The sequence below is a fragment of the Plectrocnemia conspersa genome, unplaced genomic scaffold (genome assembly GCF_051122295.1).
Source record: "Plectrocnemia conspersa isolate PC_06_02 unplaced genomic scaffold, ASM5112229v1 ptg000007l, whole genome shotgun sequence".
Taxonomy (NCBI): domain Eukaryota; kingdom Metazoa; phylum Arthropoda; class Insecta; order Trichoptera; family Polycentropodidae; genus Plectrocnemia; species Plectrocnemia conspersa.
The window spans coordinates 7162859-7176922 of NW_028277171.1; the positions used below are offsets into that span (position 1 = coordinate 7162859).

At 28.5% G+C, this 14064-nt stretch overlaps 1 protein-coding gene across 2 annotated transcripts in view; it reads left to right on the forward strand.

Moving 5' to 3' along the window:
- Pgant9 (polypeptide N-acetylgalactosaminyltransferase 9) overlaps window positions 1-14064 on the forward strand; it is a 205282-nt gene that overhangs the window by 98994 nt on the left and 92224 nt on the right. For both annotated transcript variants that reach the window (XM_088188849.1, XM_088188850.1), the window contains exon 4: window positions 7718-7769. The gene's annotated coding sequence lies outside the window, so the exon portion shown is untranslated. The remainder of the gene's footprint in view (window positions 1-7717; window positions 7770-14064) is intronic.

Sequence of the window (14064 nt, forward strand, 5' to 3'; positions counted from 1 at the left end):
AGAAAAATTTTCATTTCACTATCCATTCCAATTTATTTCAATTTTCACCGGGCAACATCATTGATGCTGTGTTTATTAACCGTGCGGATGATCCGATGCACGTACGTTTATAAAATTTTGACTTTAGCAGGTAATGTGTTTCTCTACAGCTTTTTTTATAACGAAATTCGTTGGTAGCGTACAAAACTTAATAAGCTGTCAGTTAAAAACCACTTACTTAGCCATTTTTACACGTTTTACGCCTATCAAATAAAAGTTCAGTGAGCAGCATATAATTTCACAAGTACGTGTCAGTGAAATTTTTCCTTGTAGAATGTATTTTGACATGATTTCATTGAAATTCTATTAAAAATATATTTTCACTAGTAATACACATTCACTGTAACATATAAATCTTATTTTATTGTCACACAAAATAGGCAATTACTGTAAATTTTAAACTGAAGAATTTTCCGAATACCTATTATTGTTTTATCTGTAATTTTTTTATCTCAAATTTTCATACAATAAATCAGAGCCTTATTCTTTATTAAAATATTCTAGCTATAATTCATGTATATTATAAAATTTGTCAGATTTCTTGCAAAATTTATAAAAAAATAAGACTTTTTCTTCAATACCTTAAATAAATATTGAATTTTATCATTCTTGGATTTTTCTATATCATTTAATTTTCCGACCGAATGGTAACTAATAAATAAAGGCTTCCCTCTAAACGCTCATCGAATAGTCTGTTCATTTTTATTTTTTTTCGAATTAATTTTTAAATTTATAAAAAAAAGCTTGTTAACCACCCTGTATATTAAAATAAACATGCAAAAGGTGTGTGTTGCTTGCATTTTAAAAATCCTACACGCGCTACTGTGTTGTGAATAATGTAAAAATGCAGGGAAAGAATACAAAAATATAAATTGTTCATATTAATAAAAATGTATATAATAAAATTATCAATTGTATTTATAAAAATAATAACGTTATTTAAATATGTAGATTCTTTATTATGTCAATAAACATAATATACATATTTTTAATGACGATTCGATGCTATTATATATCAAATTACAAGCCGTTTTCAACGATCGTTATAACGACGTAGTCGTTAGTGTCGTACTTAATTTTTTTGCACATTAAACTCGTATTTTTACAGAAATATGATTTTTTGTATTATTTAGGGCGCACAAAAAATGTTTTTACTATCTAGTTTACTTTGCATAGTCAATTAAAAAATGTAGATAAAATAAGACGCATTTTCTTTTTTTAAATTTTAGTTATGCGAAATAAAGTGCATTGACAAAGTTTAAATTGACAAAGTAACATTGCATCGAGAAGTTTCAGAGGAATTTATTTTTCGTGAAAACTTTTCAATAGCTTCTACTTCGCTTCGTTTCACAAGAATGAAGCTGAACTAAAATTTTATCGTATATAATAATATAAATAGCATACCTTAGCTTAACAAAATACGACGACATTTATAATCGTGATTTAATACAAAACACTGTTAAATAATTCGATAGTATTAATATGTATTTAATTTATATGCATAATGTATTTTTTTAATTAACATTTAGTAAAGAATGTGTGACAATTTGTTATTTTATTTTTTTAAATTGACCTTTTTAGCGTTTTTATTACAAGCGCATTTAAAGTTAATATTTCACACAAATTATGTAATATTATGCACAATTCTAGAATATAAAATATTAAAATGCTTTGTTGGCGTGTTCGCGCTGTTAAACAATTTTTCGTAATAAGATTTTTATTGTGTATATATTTTTTACTATACATATGTATACGTAGACGTGAAAAATCACAAGAACATGAATCTGTTCAGTGTGTCGTAAATCCAAGCTTTCTGGGACATTACATTTTTTCTTTGGCGCTGCAAAAAAAGGACACGTGAAAAAATATGCTACTAATTTTTCATTGTTCATCCTTGAACACGTGTATGTGTGTTTTGCCGAGGGAAACAATGCGAAAAGATACATTATTCACGGCTGGATTCTAAGTCGTTTTTGTAGGTTTTAAAATTTATATGATTTTTTTAAAATAAACTTTTCATCCCGCTGGCAAAAAAGTTTTCAATTTGATTTTTCGGCTCGGGGGTGTAAACCGAATAATTTCCTTCCGGAGTCAGCAGTTTTTAAGTGGACACAAACGAGATTACTAAATTACACACAAACTCAGTTATAAAGTGTGGGTTTAATTTTGGAAAAGGGCGAAATTTTCCTCGAACTAAATTTTAATCTTCCGCAAATTGGATAAAACAACAACAAAATAATTCAATGCTCCTCGAGTAGTATTTTTTTATTCAATTTCGTTGCATAAAAAAATCTATACGCATATACAAATGTATGTTCATATCGAAATGAATACACTCACCAAACGATAGATATCTGATTGCGCAAATAAAATATTCAAAGCGAGCGGGAAATTGAAATTTCAGACTTTCCATGCAGAATGCGATATTAATCGCTACTGATATTGTACAAAAAATAACATTTTCCATCGCATACAAAAATTTTGAAATAATGTTTCATACAAATATTTATTAAAAAGCTTGAATTTAATATGCGTAAAAAATACTTTAATTTAATATTTTTCATGGCACTCAAAAAAGTAATTTAAATTAAATCAAACTATGTTTCTGTTTTTTAATAAAATTTTAATGGATCACTAATTCCTACAAGTATAATTTAATTGTTATATGAAAAAAAATTAGTTTCATTATCTCTTAATAATTAATTTGATATGAATCAATACTTTGCTATCACGCGAATTTATATATAAAAAATGAACATGCGATAACCAATTAGTATTTTTAGAACACTCAATAATATTATGTTTCTGGTATAGCACAAAGGGTTTATTTTAATAATTCAATTGATTGTGGGGTTTTATTTTAATTTTCTTACGTCAAATATTGCTACATGAAAACATAAATTTACCGGATTATTATATTACATTTTATAGTCTTGTTTTGTAATATTTATGTATTTTAAACTCTTCCACTTTTAATAAAAATCGTTTTAATCGTGCTATATATTTTTTGCATATTTAATTAATGAGTATCTAAATTTATATTTTTAGCTTTTTTATTTTTTTATAATATTGTATATATTAAAAGTGATTTTTAAATTTCAATATATAATCAATACATATTTATATTATTTAATTTTATTTTATACTCATTGATCATTACTTTAACGTTTTTTATTATTTATTATTTTTTTCATTTTAGTTTTACATATAGAAAATTTGAAATAATTTTTTCTCTTTAATTATTAGTCACTTTTGCTCCAATTTTAAACTCGTGCATATATCATGAATTTTACCCTTTTTACGTTATCCACAATAGCATATATACTACACAAACAGCAATGGACCAAACTCAGGTGTAGATCCCTATAGTACTACATAGTCATTTTTCTATGTATTAAATTTAAACCATATTAGTACATGACCTTTCAATTCATATATAAAACATCTTACATTTTAGTATGTCTTAATATATATATATATATACATGTATTGTTTCATATGCACTTTAAACAGTTAATCATCCTAATATTCTGTCCAATTAAATAGAAAAATCGAGAAATCTATTAATTTTATTTTATTTTGCATTTTTTATGATTATGATTATTAATTTCAACCATGTTTTAAATAAATTGCTAAATTTACAAAATAAACAAATTAATAATTGTATTTTTCTACTTTCATGTATAAAAAATATTTTTTTATAGAGCTGAAATTATAGTATTATTAATTTTATTTTTGTAGTAAAAAATGCAAATTTATTTTGCCGACTTTACTCTCTCGCTTTTTATTTAATGGGATTTTTATTATAATATAGTATTGTGTATGTTGAAAATTTTATATATATATAAACTTTTCACTAAAGATAAAATTTAATGTAACTGTAAAATATAAAAAAAAGGTTGTTTTAATATATTAAACAAAAATGTATATATGATATAATAAACTATTTTAATTTTATTATATATGCTTATAATACATTTCTTACTTTAGAAAAACATGAAACAGGATATTTGTTTGTATTTTGCCATGTAAACATATTTTCGATATACAACAATAACTGAATAAGGTTTCTTATAAATTGTTTGAGTTTGTAAGAAAACTGAATTATTTCTTGGAAATTTTATATAGCCCTTTATATGTATTTTATGCATACAAAACGGTTTTCATAATATAATACATCAACGCACAAGAAAGCGATATTAATTTGTAATTCTTTTTAAATTATTATTTAATTATGTTTTACCTTTTTACTTAATTGCGTATCGAGAGTAAAATTCAATTAGACCTTTCGTGTAAATATCCCTTCGGCGAATTGAAAATCTTTCATTATTACCCGCAATTTGATCAAGGCCGCGAAAGGACCCCTGAGCTCCCACGAATTAATCGTTCGAGCCAAAAATGCCCCCACGGGTCCAACTAATAGACAGGACTTACCCAAAAGGCACTTGCCAATTATTCAGACGACTTGCAGCCCAGAACGCACATTATAAATCAGGCTTTCGTAGATTTCGAAAGCTCGTCGCACAAAAAGCTCGAACATCTTCCGGAGCTTTCGCCGCGGCAGACCTCTGATCCTCGGCATTGTTCGAAGTTCAAGTGGCGGTCGAGAGTCTGGACAAATTGCCAGTTATGATACCCAGTTTTGCATACACAATTTTAGAGACCTCCGGCAAAATTACGGCCGCAAAACAATAAGCCGCGAGCGCCGTAACGGGTCGGTCGTGGGTCACCTTTTGAAAATCGTGAACAGACGATAATCCCGCCTGGGAGGTTTGTTTTTCGAGAGAATTTCATATCTTAGAGATAATATAAAAGCAAATTGTAATCTAGAGATCTCAAAAAAAAATATTTTTTAACTCTGTGACGCTTTGAATAATCGTTACTTTTCACCTTAAACATAATTTTACTTTTTTATTAGCTATAATCCAGTAGATACAAATAAATCTAGTAAATTTATTTGATTGTATTGTGAATTGAATTTTTAGCTGGCTTCTTTGAGAGTATCTTAATGTTATAAAAACCATCAGTTGACTACAACTCACGACGCAAAAATTGCTTTTAAAGTATCACGAATATGTTCGCAAAACAAATACATTCATAGTCATCTTAGATTTTATTTGGCACGGCGCGATTAATAAAAAATAAGAAAGCTTAAATCACATTGCTAATTACAAACATAATCCCACATCGATCGACTACAAGAGTCATCTGATATCCGGCTTTCGACTTGCAACCTCACGCCTTACACCAGAAACTGACTTCAGCGTGTGTTATCCAATTATAATGAGTATTGATACGCCGACGACAACAGCGGCGTCCTGACACTAAATAAAAATAAGGTCAAAGCATAATAAAAGCATCTCAAACGAGGTCTATCAGTAAACATTTTAGGAATCGCATGAATAGGTAAAACGCGTTCTTACTGATTGTAAGTGTATTTCCATATTTTTTAAAAAATTTCAAGCATCCTCAATATGCTAAAACTAGAGTGTTTCAAAGTGAAAAAATATGAAAACTTGATGGTAAAAAAAAGCATTTATCACTTCGGTTCCGAGTGGCTTTTCGGCTCGAATTAGCCTAAATCGCTTATTTCACGCGCCAAATGAGAGGCACCCGTTAGACGAGACGCGGACACGTAAACGTAACATCACGCAGAAAAGCTCGCCAGCATTAATCACCCGTCCAGATGTAATTACCTCCCCCGTTTTGGTTCGCGTCGTTTTGCGGGCAATAACATAAATTTTGACCCGCTTTTCCAGAGACGTACACAGGCGAGATTGCCAGTTTCGAGATATTTATAAATAATAATAAAAAAGTATAAATTTTGTGGGAATGCCAGTTTTTGATTACTGAGCTACATATAGGTATATAAACAACATCTGTCACTATAAATTGTAAACATAATATTATTTTAATTTTAATAAGATACTTGAATTGTTTATTGTATTAGGTAGTATAAAATTGAAAAAATGACTAAAATTTTTATTTTATTAATTTTAAATATTTTTTTAATCTTCTTCCATGTCTCGTCATTAATTTTAATACCATTAGTATAGTCTGTAAGAGGTTATGATGCAAAATTTTCCAATAGTCTCTTTCGCACTGCATCTGTATTTCATTTTCTTTGCTTAGTGTTGCATCGATGGAAATAAATAATAGTCAAAGTGAGCATGGTCTAAATAATATGAGATGAAACCTTCAAGTTTTTTTATTTTATCGAGAGTCGATTTTGCTGCATGTGTTGTAGAACTATTCCACTTCTGTTGACAAGTGCAAGCTTTTTTTATTACTCTCTTGTGCAAACGATCCATCTGATCACAATATAATCTTGCTGCTATTGTTTGGCCAGATTCAGGAGTTTCATAATGTACAATCCGTTTGCAATCCCACTATACACACAACATTTATTTACAATTAAAAACATTTTCTTTTCAGAAAAATAATTCGCAAATTTAGCAATATCTCAAAAATGTTATACCTTCTAAATTTTTGATTTTATGTTAGGAATGACTGTCATGGGTCAGATTTTTTTATGAAATTTGTAAAATAATGTATATGCTGGATCATAGTTAGCATTTCATGGGATAATGATATAATTATAATATTTTATAAATCGAAACGATAACTGCCAGGGTATTCGAATGTTTGGTTTTTGCTAATCACTGAACATGGTGAAATACGAGAGCGGTACTCGGATTATTTTTTCGCTTTTTTTATTACCAATTAATTAAAATAATGTCAATACCGGTAATACGGGTATTAAAAATCACAGTATTATTGCATATACTTCAAACTAACACAAAAGTTACTTTCTTAGTTTTTAATATATTATTGTAAGTTATACAATAGTAAATTATTTATTTAAAAAATATTTAATAAAAATTTAAGCAACATAATATCCTTATATTTATATGAAATACTACTCATAGTATGCAGATCGACTTAAAATGTATTAATGATAAGCTTAGATCAATTATCGAAAATACCTTTTAGTTTATAAAACATTGTTCATTGATGTAATGATTACACAGAAGTCACGAAACCCAACTTGAATACCAAGCATTTTTCGCTAGCATATTCGGTCTCATTCCAAAGCATTTCTTATTACTGCGTACACATTTCTTAATGTCATATTCAAGAAATGAAAATATACGTATTTTTTATATTCTAATAGACTTAATAAGTGTTTACCCAAACGGATATCAAGAATAATACTTGTTTGTTGTGCATATTGAAAAAAAATACACAAGAGTCGATTTTCATATCTTATACGTCATATTAAATAATAATAAAAAAATATTTCATCATCACACACGAGAGAAAGTGCACATCACACTGATAAAAATGTGTCGATTTCTTTTCAGACATTGTGTGTTTTGTGTGTACTTTGCCATTCCAAATTTCGTCTCATACTTAGGCGGAAAGTGTGAAGAGAAAAAATTGTATTATCTATGCATTTCCAAATGCAAATTTACGTAACGCCGTTTACTTCTCTCCGCCTCTCATCCTTTTATTTGTACTTAAACGGCGTAAAAACTCATTCACTCAACAGACACCTTCTACATTACAAGTCGTCCCAATTGAAACACAGTAATTTAATACGTAGCTGTGCAGAGATTTTTCAGACTGCGCAAGTTTTACAATAACTTATTTATATTCCTCTTTCTTATCTTTACAGAGTTTGCTGATGATCCGGAGTGGAAAACGCCAAAAGCTTCTAGTATAATACGGTAAGAATATCATTATGAATATTGTATTGTACCGCGTTTATATTATAGCTATTCCCTCCTAAGATATTCAATGCATTTTTACAACTCTTCGAATCACGTTTTTTTGTCCTTTAAAATTTTGCGTTATTTTTTTCTTACTTTCTCCATTGTGTTATTCTATTATATGAAGAATTCGGGATGTTTCAATGCATCGCGGCACGTGGCGTATCGACATAAAATCCAGGATATGACGATCGTAAGACGGAAGGTGTACAATCTCATATTATTTTATGGCAAAAGATTCTTTTTCAAATCTGGTATATAACATTTAATGTTATACGTTTCATTTTTTATATTTAATAAAGTAATATTAAGATAGAAAAATATACTTGAATACTTATGTTAAAATATTTTGAAGGTTAAATCTTATAACATTTACTAATATTCTGCTTTCATCATAAATAACTCTATAAGCAACCCTAATATTATAAGTAATGGTTTTAACGGTAGATTTTACTTTTCGTAATATAAAACTCAATAAATAAAAAAGTAATGACTATGAATAATAATAGTAGCTAACGCTTAATTAAGATTTATATACTACAAAACCTTTTTATACGTTTTGTTAAACGTTAAAATGTATGTAGTAATATTTTTTAATATTAGCTTTAAATTTACATTTAATCTATCATATAATTAAACTATTTTAAGAGTAACTAACAGTTTATAAAGCAGATATTGTGTGTCTTTGCTTTTGTGAATAGAATCATCACTCATATAGATCTACTATGAATATAGTATTTAAAAAATCTTTTATTTCTACATATTGTTTTAAATTTATAAGCCAAAAATATGATTAGCAAACTATGTTTATAATCACTATTAAAAATATGTATTAATTTACTTATAAATTCACACGTTACACGCAGATCTGCGTGTTTCATATATCAATTTCTAAAAATCTTTCACCTCGTGTCTTAATGTCATATATTATTCACTTATAAATATAAATAGATTAATTTGAATTATTCAGTATTTTCATATCATTATATATTAACTATCGTGTACCTTGTGTACTCATAAACAGAGTATCGATCACGCTTAACAAATTCATAATATGTACTCTACTAATAAACTGCAATCAATTCAAATTATCTACTGTTATCTGTCAGAAGTTAATCATCCGAGCCTTTCACCCACTCTTAGGTTGAACATTTAATTTCTAAATCTCTAACAACTGAGTCTGGGGTCGTTTAGCGCATCCATAAACCACTTTCGTCAGTAGTCTTCGAACGGATACACTCACAAAAGGCCACCGGGGTCGACTTCATCAGAGTCAATGTCATACGTAACTCCTTTCACTCGGGTCGTGCATTTTTTTATAATACGTTCTCAAAGCAATCACGATATATAAAAAATAATATGGTCATTTCTGAAACAGTTTAAAGCGAAATTCTTCTGCCGAATGATCTGTGACCTTCTGCTTATTTTCCATAGCGTTTTTTTCTCCTCGCATTATTTCTGGGACGGTGGTCCCTTTGAGCATGAATCGTGCGTAATGGCTCGTGAAGGCTTTCAACGGTTTCTGTTTACGCTCCCACCTGATACATTGCCCTTACGTTTGTGTATCTGCGTAAATCAAGCCCAGGGGTCTGAACATGACCAATCGAAGTGATTTCTCGGTTTCCATTTCGTGACAAATGTATACACAGTTGTGATTTATTTTAAACGCGTATTACACGCGTTGTGAGTGAAATGCATAGTGGACCAGAAAATTTGTACTTAAGCGTGTCATATTCTTGCAGTTTAGACTTGTGCTTGGAGTTGACGAGATCGTTCAACTCGATTTGCTAACAAAGATCAACACGATTTCAACCTCGGCGGTCAGTCTTAAGGTCAATTTTATTACAAATGAAAGGTCTTTGACTATTTAAATGCATCTTTGAGATGTATCATTTGCAGTTGAATTGATTGTTTAACCTTTGTGCTATATTGAACATTAAATAATATATTTAATCAAAATTAAGATAAGCTAAAAATTATTATTAAAATTATTACGTAATAAGCTTTAATTTAGGTTTGATTAAAGTAAAAGCGTAGGAACAATGAAATGTTTAATAAAACATTATATAAACATGATATTTATTTTACAATATTGTATTTTTAAACGTTAATTAAAGTTTATAGTCAAATCCTAGTACTTATAACTATTAAATATTTTTTTTTGGAAGATATTTAGCAACATGAAATCATTACAGCTGCTTTAAAATATTAAAGCAATATATTTTATAGAATATTAATAAGAAGCAATTATTATCTTTAGTGAATGAAATTGTTTATATCTCATCAGCTAAAATCTCAGTGAATCCATAGAGAATACAAGTTGTTTTGTTCTAATCACAGCATTCGCATAGCTCATTTTCTGCTCGCAATTCACACGGCGTAACCTAATAACGTTTGCAAATTCGCACATCGGACATTTTAATCGCTCACGAAACTTTTCCTACCCCGCATATAAATATTTCCTGCATATGCTACGCAAGACTTGCGGATCATAAAGATGATTTACATCGCGAATAACAAACAAGCCGCGAACGAGTCTCGGCGGACGGGTTTTCACGCCTCATTTTCATGCTTTTCCTTTCGCGAAACGGGGCTTTTCTTTCGAGTGAAAAAATAAAATATCCATAGTGTGTATGTGTGTTTATATCCCGCGTAGGCATTGTAAATTTTCCCACGGCTCGCCGAACAACACGACGCATACAGATCGAAGGATGAACGGTTCCCATCTCTATGTTTATATTGTCAACCCTTTCGCTGAAACAAAAATAAAATAGCGGAACTGAGCCCCCGCCTTAGCCCTCTTCATCATATTTTTTAGACAATCTGTTTCGTAAAACGAGAGGAATATACAAATTCGAATGTGTTCTTTGGTTTTGTATTTTTCTTTATATGTAAGATATTTTTACATATTGAAAGTATTGTAATACATTATATATTATACAAGAATCAGTGACTTTGATACAATTTAAATTAACCAATAATTTTTGGTTCCCTTTAAAATAAAATTTGTTTCGATGCAAAGATTAATTCTGAATAAAGTTGCCTAAGAAAAATAAAATGCAAATTCTTCATAGTTATTCAAAGAAAATTCAGAGACTCTCTAAATCTAATAAAACGAAAAAATAAGTGTTTTTTTGTATATAAAAGAATGCTAATAAAAAAAAATATTCACATTTTTATAAATTGTTTTTCGCTAGCATTGTGTTCAAAAATGTTAAAATAATTTGATGGTAACAATACCTCTCTATACTCCGCATGCAAGAGGTAATAACAAAAGTAAAATAATGGAACTCAGCCCTCGCATCGGCTCTCTTCATCATATTTTTTTTAACAATCTACTTCGTGAAACGAATGAAGTATACAAATTGGAATCTTTTTCTTGTTTTTCGTTTATTTTTACCTCGCAGTATGTGAGATATTTTATCTATAAAATGAATTTTATGGATAATAAAAATATTTTATTTTTGGCGCAATCTTTAAATATTTATTAATTATAAAATAAAACATATTTTTTAAATAGTTTATAGTTATGCAATTAAAAAAAATAAACGTTTACAATATAATATTTACGATGACTTCTCAATGTAATTTTTGCTATGCAATAAATTTAGTATATATTGGCGATATTTTTTCATGTTAATTAATTATTTTCAGTAATACTTTAACATTCGAGTGTATTTATATAAAATAATAAATTAATGTTTGAGCAAGCCAGGAGCAGTAACCCTCTAAAGCTGCTAGATAAAAAGATACTCGCAGTACAGGTGAAAGTTCTCATTTCGTCTCTGTAAGCAAAAATTGCCGCAAAGAGTTAGCCGGCAACATCTCGGCACTCATTTCGTTTCGCCACCCTACATTTCGCAACCCCTTATTCAATTCGAACGTGCAAAAGAAAATGGAAAGTGAGAGAAATGCGATGGCCCCGACGCGATGGGGTGAGCCGATATGACACGAAAAAATTCTGGTTATTTTAACACAATACGTCCAATTTTGCCGTGATACTATCTTAAGTACACACCCCGAAGGGAGCGCGAGTCCTGCGAGAAAAAGAGAAATAAAATGAAAAAAGAATTTCACAATGGAACTAACGGCGAATAAATTCGAAGCGAATATGTAATTTGAAGCTAGAGAGAAGCAAAAATATGTATATGGGACGAAAACGCGAGCGTTTGTATATTCCGCTCGTTTCGCAGAACAGATTGTATAAAAAAAATGCTAAAGAGAGAAGCAGGGCTGAGTTTTGTTTTTGTTTTTTGGGAAAAGGGTTGACAGTATAAACATAAAGACGCGAACCCTTCGATCTGCATATGTTGCGCTGTTACGAGTATCAGAAACAATATTTTAGACACACTAGATTTCGGTATCTATCATATATTGTAAAGCGATAACTCGAAACTTTATTTAGATATTTTTAAAGATTTCAATGCATATATTAAAAGCCAACTCAAAGATGGCAAAATAATTAACATACCTATTTGATAATTTGTGCTTTGAATATGTAGTTTCATATTTAATTTTATGCTTTTTTTCATTGATCTCACTTTGCTTTGTATTTTAATGAAAGGTCTACTTTGCATTTCATTGTACACCATAAGCGAAGTGAAAACTGCCTTTTTTCCTGGCATTACTAATTTTTATTAACATTGGTGTTATTTCCGGGTTAAATTTCAATCAACAAAATAGCGATTTTTTTAATATAATTAGATTTACGCAAAGATGTTTTATTTTATTTTAACGTATTTAATATGTTTCTTAATAACAATATTTGCTTGATCTTTCATATTCTTCTTAATTATATTATAATATTAGTTGCGTTAATTAATATTCAATTTTATTGCCATATTTTTTTCTCTTTTCAAAAAATTTTCATAATTAATTTACGATTAATTTTAGACTGTAGGCACTTTTTATAAAATCTGTATCACCGGCGTACAAAAACCAACGTTATTTTTTTTAATTTAGAGATATTGTTTGTATACAAAACAAATAAAATTGCTAGCTGGAATTTTACGCGGTCTCGAGTATTTAATAATTAGTATAACAATAAACTTTTACTTCTTAAGTAGAACCGTAGTCATATTACTTAACATGATAGTCATTTCATATTTAATTAACTTTTGGAAGTCAATGAATGTTAGTGAAATTATTTAAAATCACAAAGTTACACGTAAATAAGATGTAACCAATGTGTGTTTTATACCATTTATAAAACACTTATTTTACAATAAAAACGTGACTTCGTTATAATTTTATTTTTAATATATAACTCTTAGAAAGAAAGTAACCTTGCATTAAACTCTTAAAGATGTGCTAATGCTTAAATTTTTTATACTTTGTAAAAATAATTACTTTTGTAAGATAAGAATATAACTATAAGAGTACTTTTAAAATGGACAGTTTTTATGCAGTGTGGTTTCAATTTACATCTTATTAGGGTAAAATACATGAAGGGTATAAGAGTCCCTTTATCACAAATTACACAGTAAAAAAACCCTTAAACTTTTATTTATTTTTTGTTGGTTCAATGGTTTACTCAAAATTAAATAAAAAAAATCATATAAAACGTATATTATTTTAATTTTGCGCATTGCAATCTTGACTTTATTATTTTAACTAAAAATCTAATATTGAAATTGTCAAATTTATTTTTTATAGACTTTAATTTATATATGAGTTAAACTAAATTGCATTTATAAAATCCAACGGTTCTGTATGAATAGACTGAAATTAATTCAATAGGTGGATTTTCAACTGGTTCTAAAATTTGTAGCTTATTATGACATGTTCTTTAGGGAATCTTTAAATATAAGTATATATTGTTTCCACAATTGTTTTGTGAGTAATTTCTGAAAACATGATATGATGATTATTGTTATAGAATAACTTATTTATTAAATATGTCAGTTCATTAGTTTTGTCAATTTTTTTATTTTTGCTTAGAAACATTATCATATCCTTATTAAAATTTAATCTGAGCCAGTTGCGGGTATGCAAATTAAAAATTGCATTGGTTAAACATAAGTCATTCTCTATGAGATAAAATGCTTGTTATTAAATAATATTCAATATTTATTTTTTATGACCCTGCTCGATTTTAATTTATCATCCCAATATTAATCCATGAAATTAATAAAATCTAGATAAATCTTATCTGTAATGATTGATTGTAATTATAGTTATATTATAATCAGTCATTCTGATCTTCTGGATGAGATAGAAATTTAAAAAACCAGGTATTTGAGGTCAATAGTCA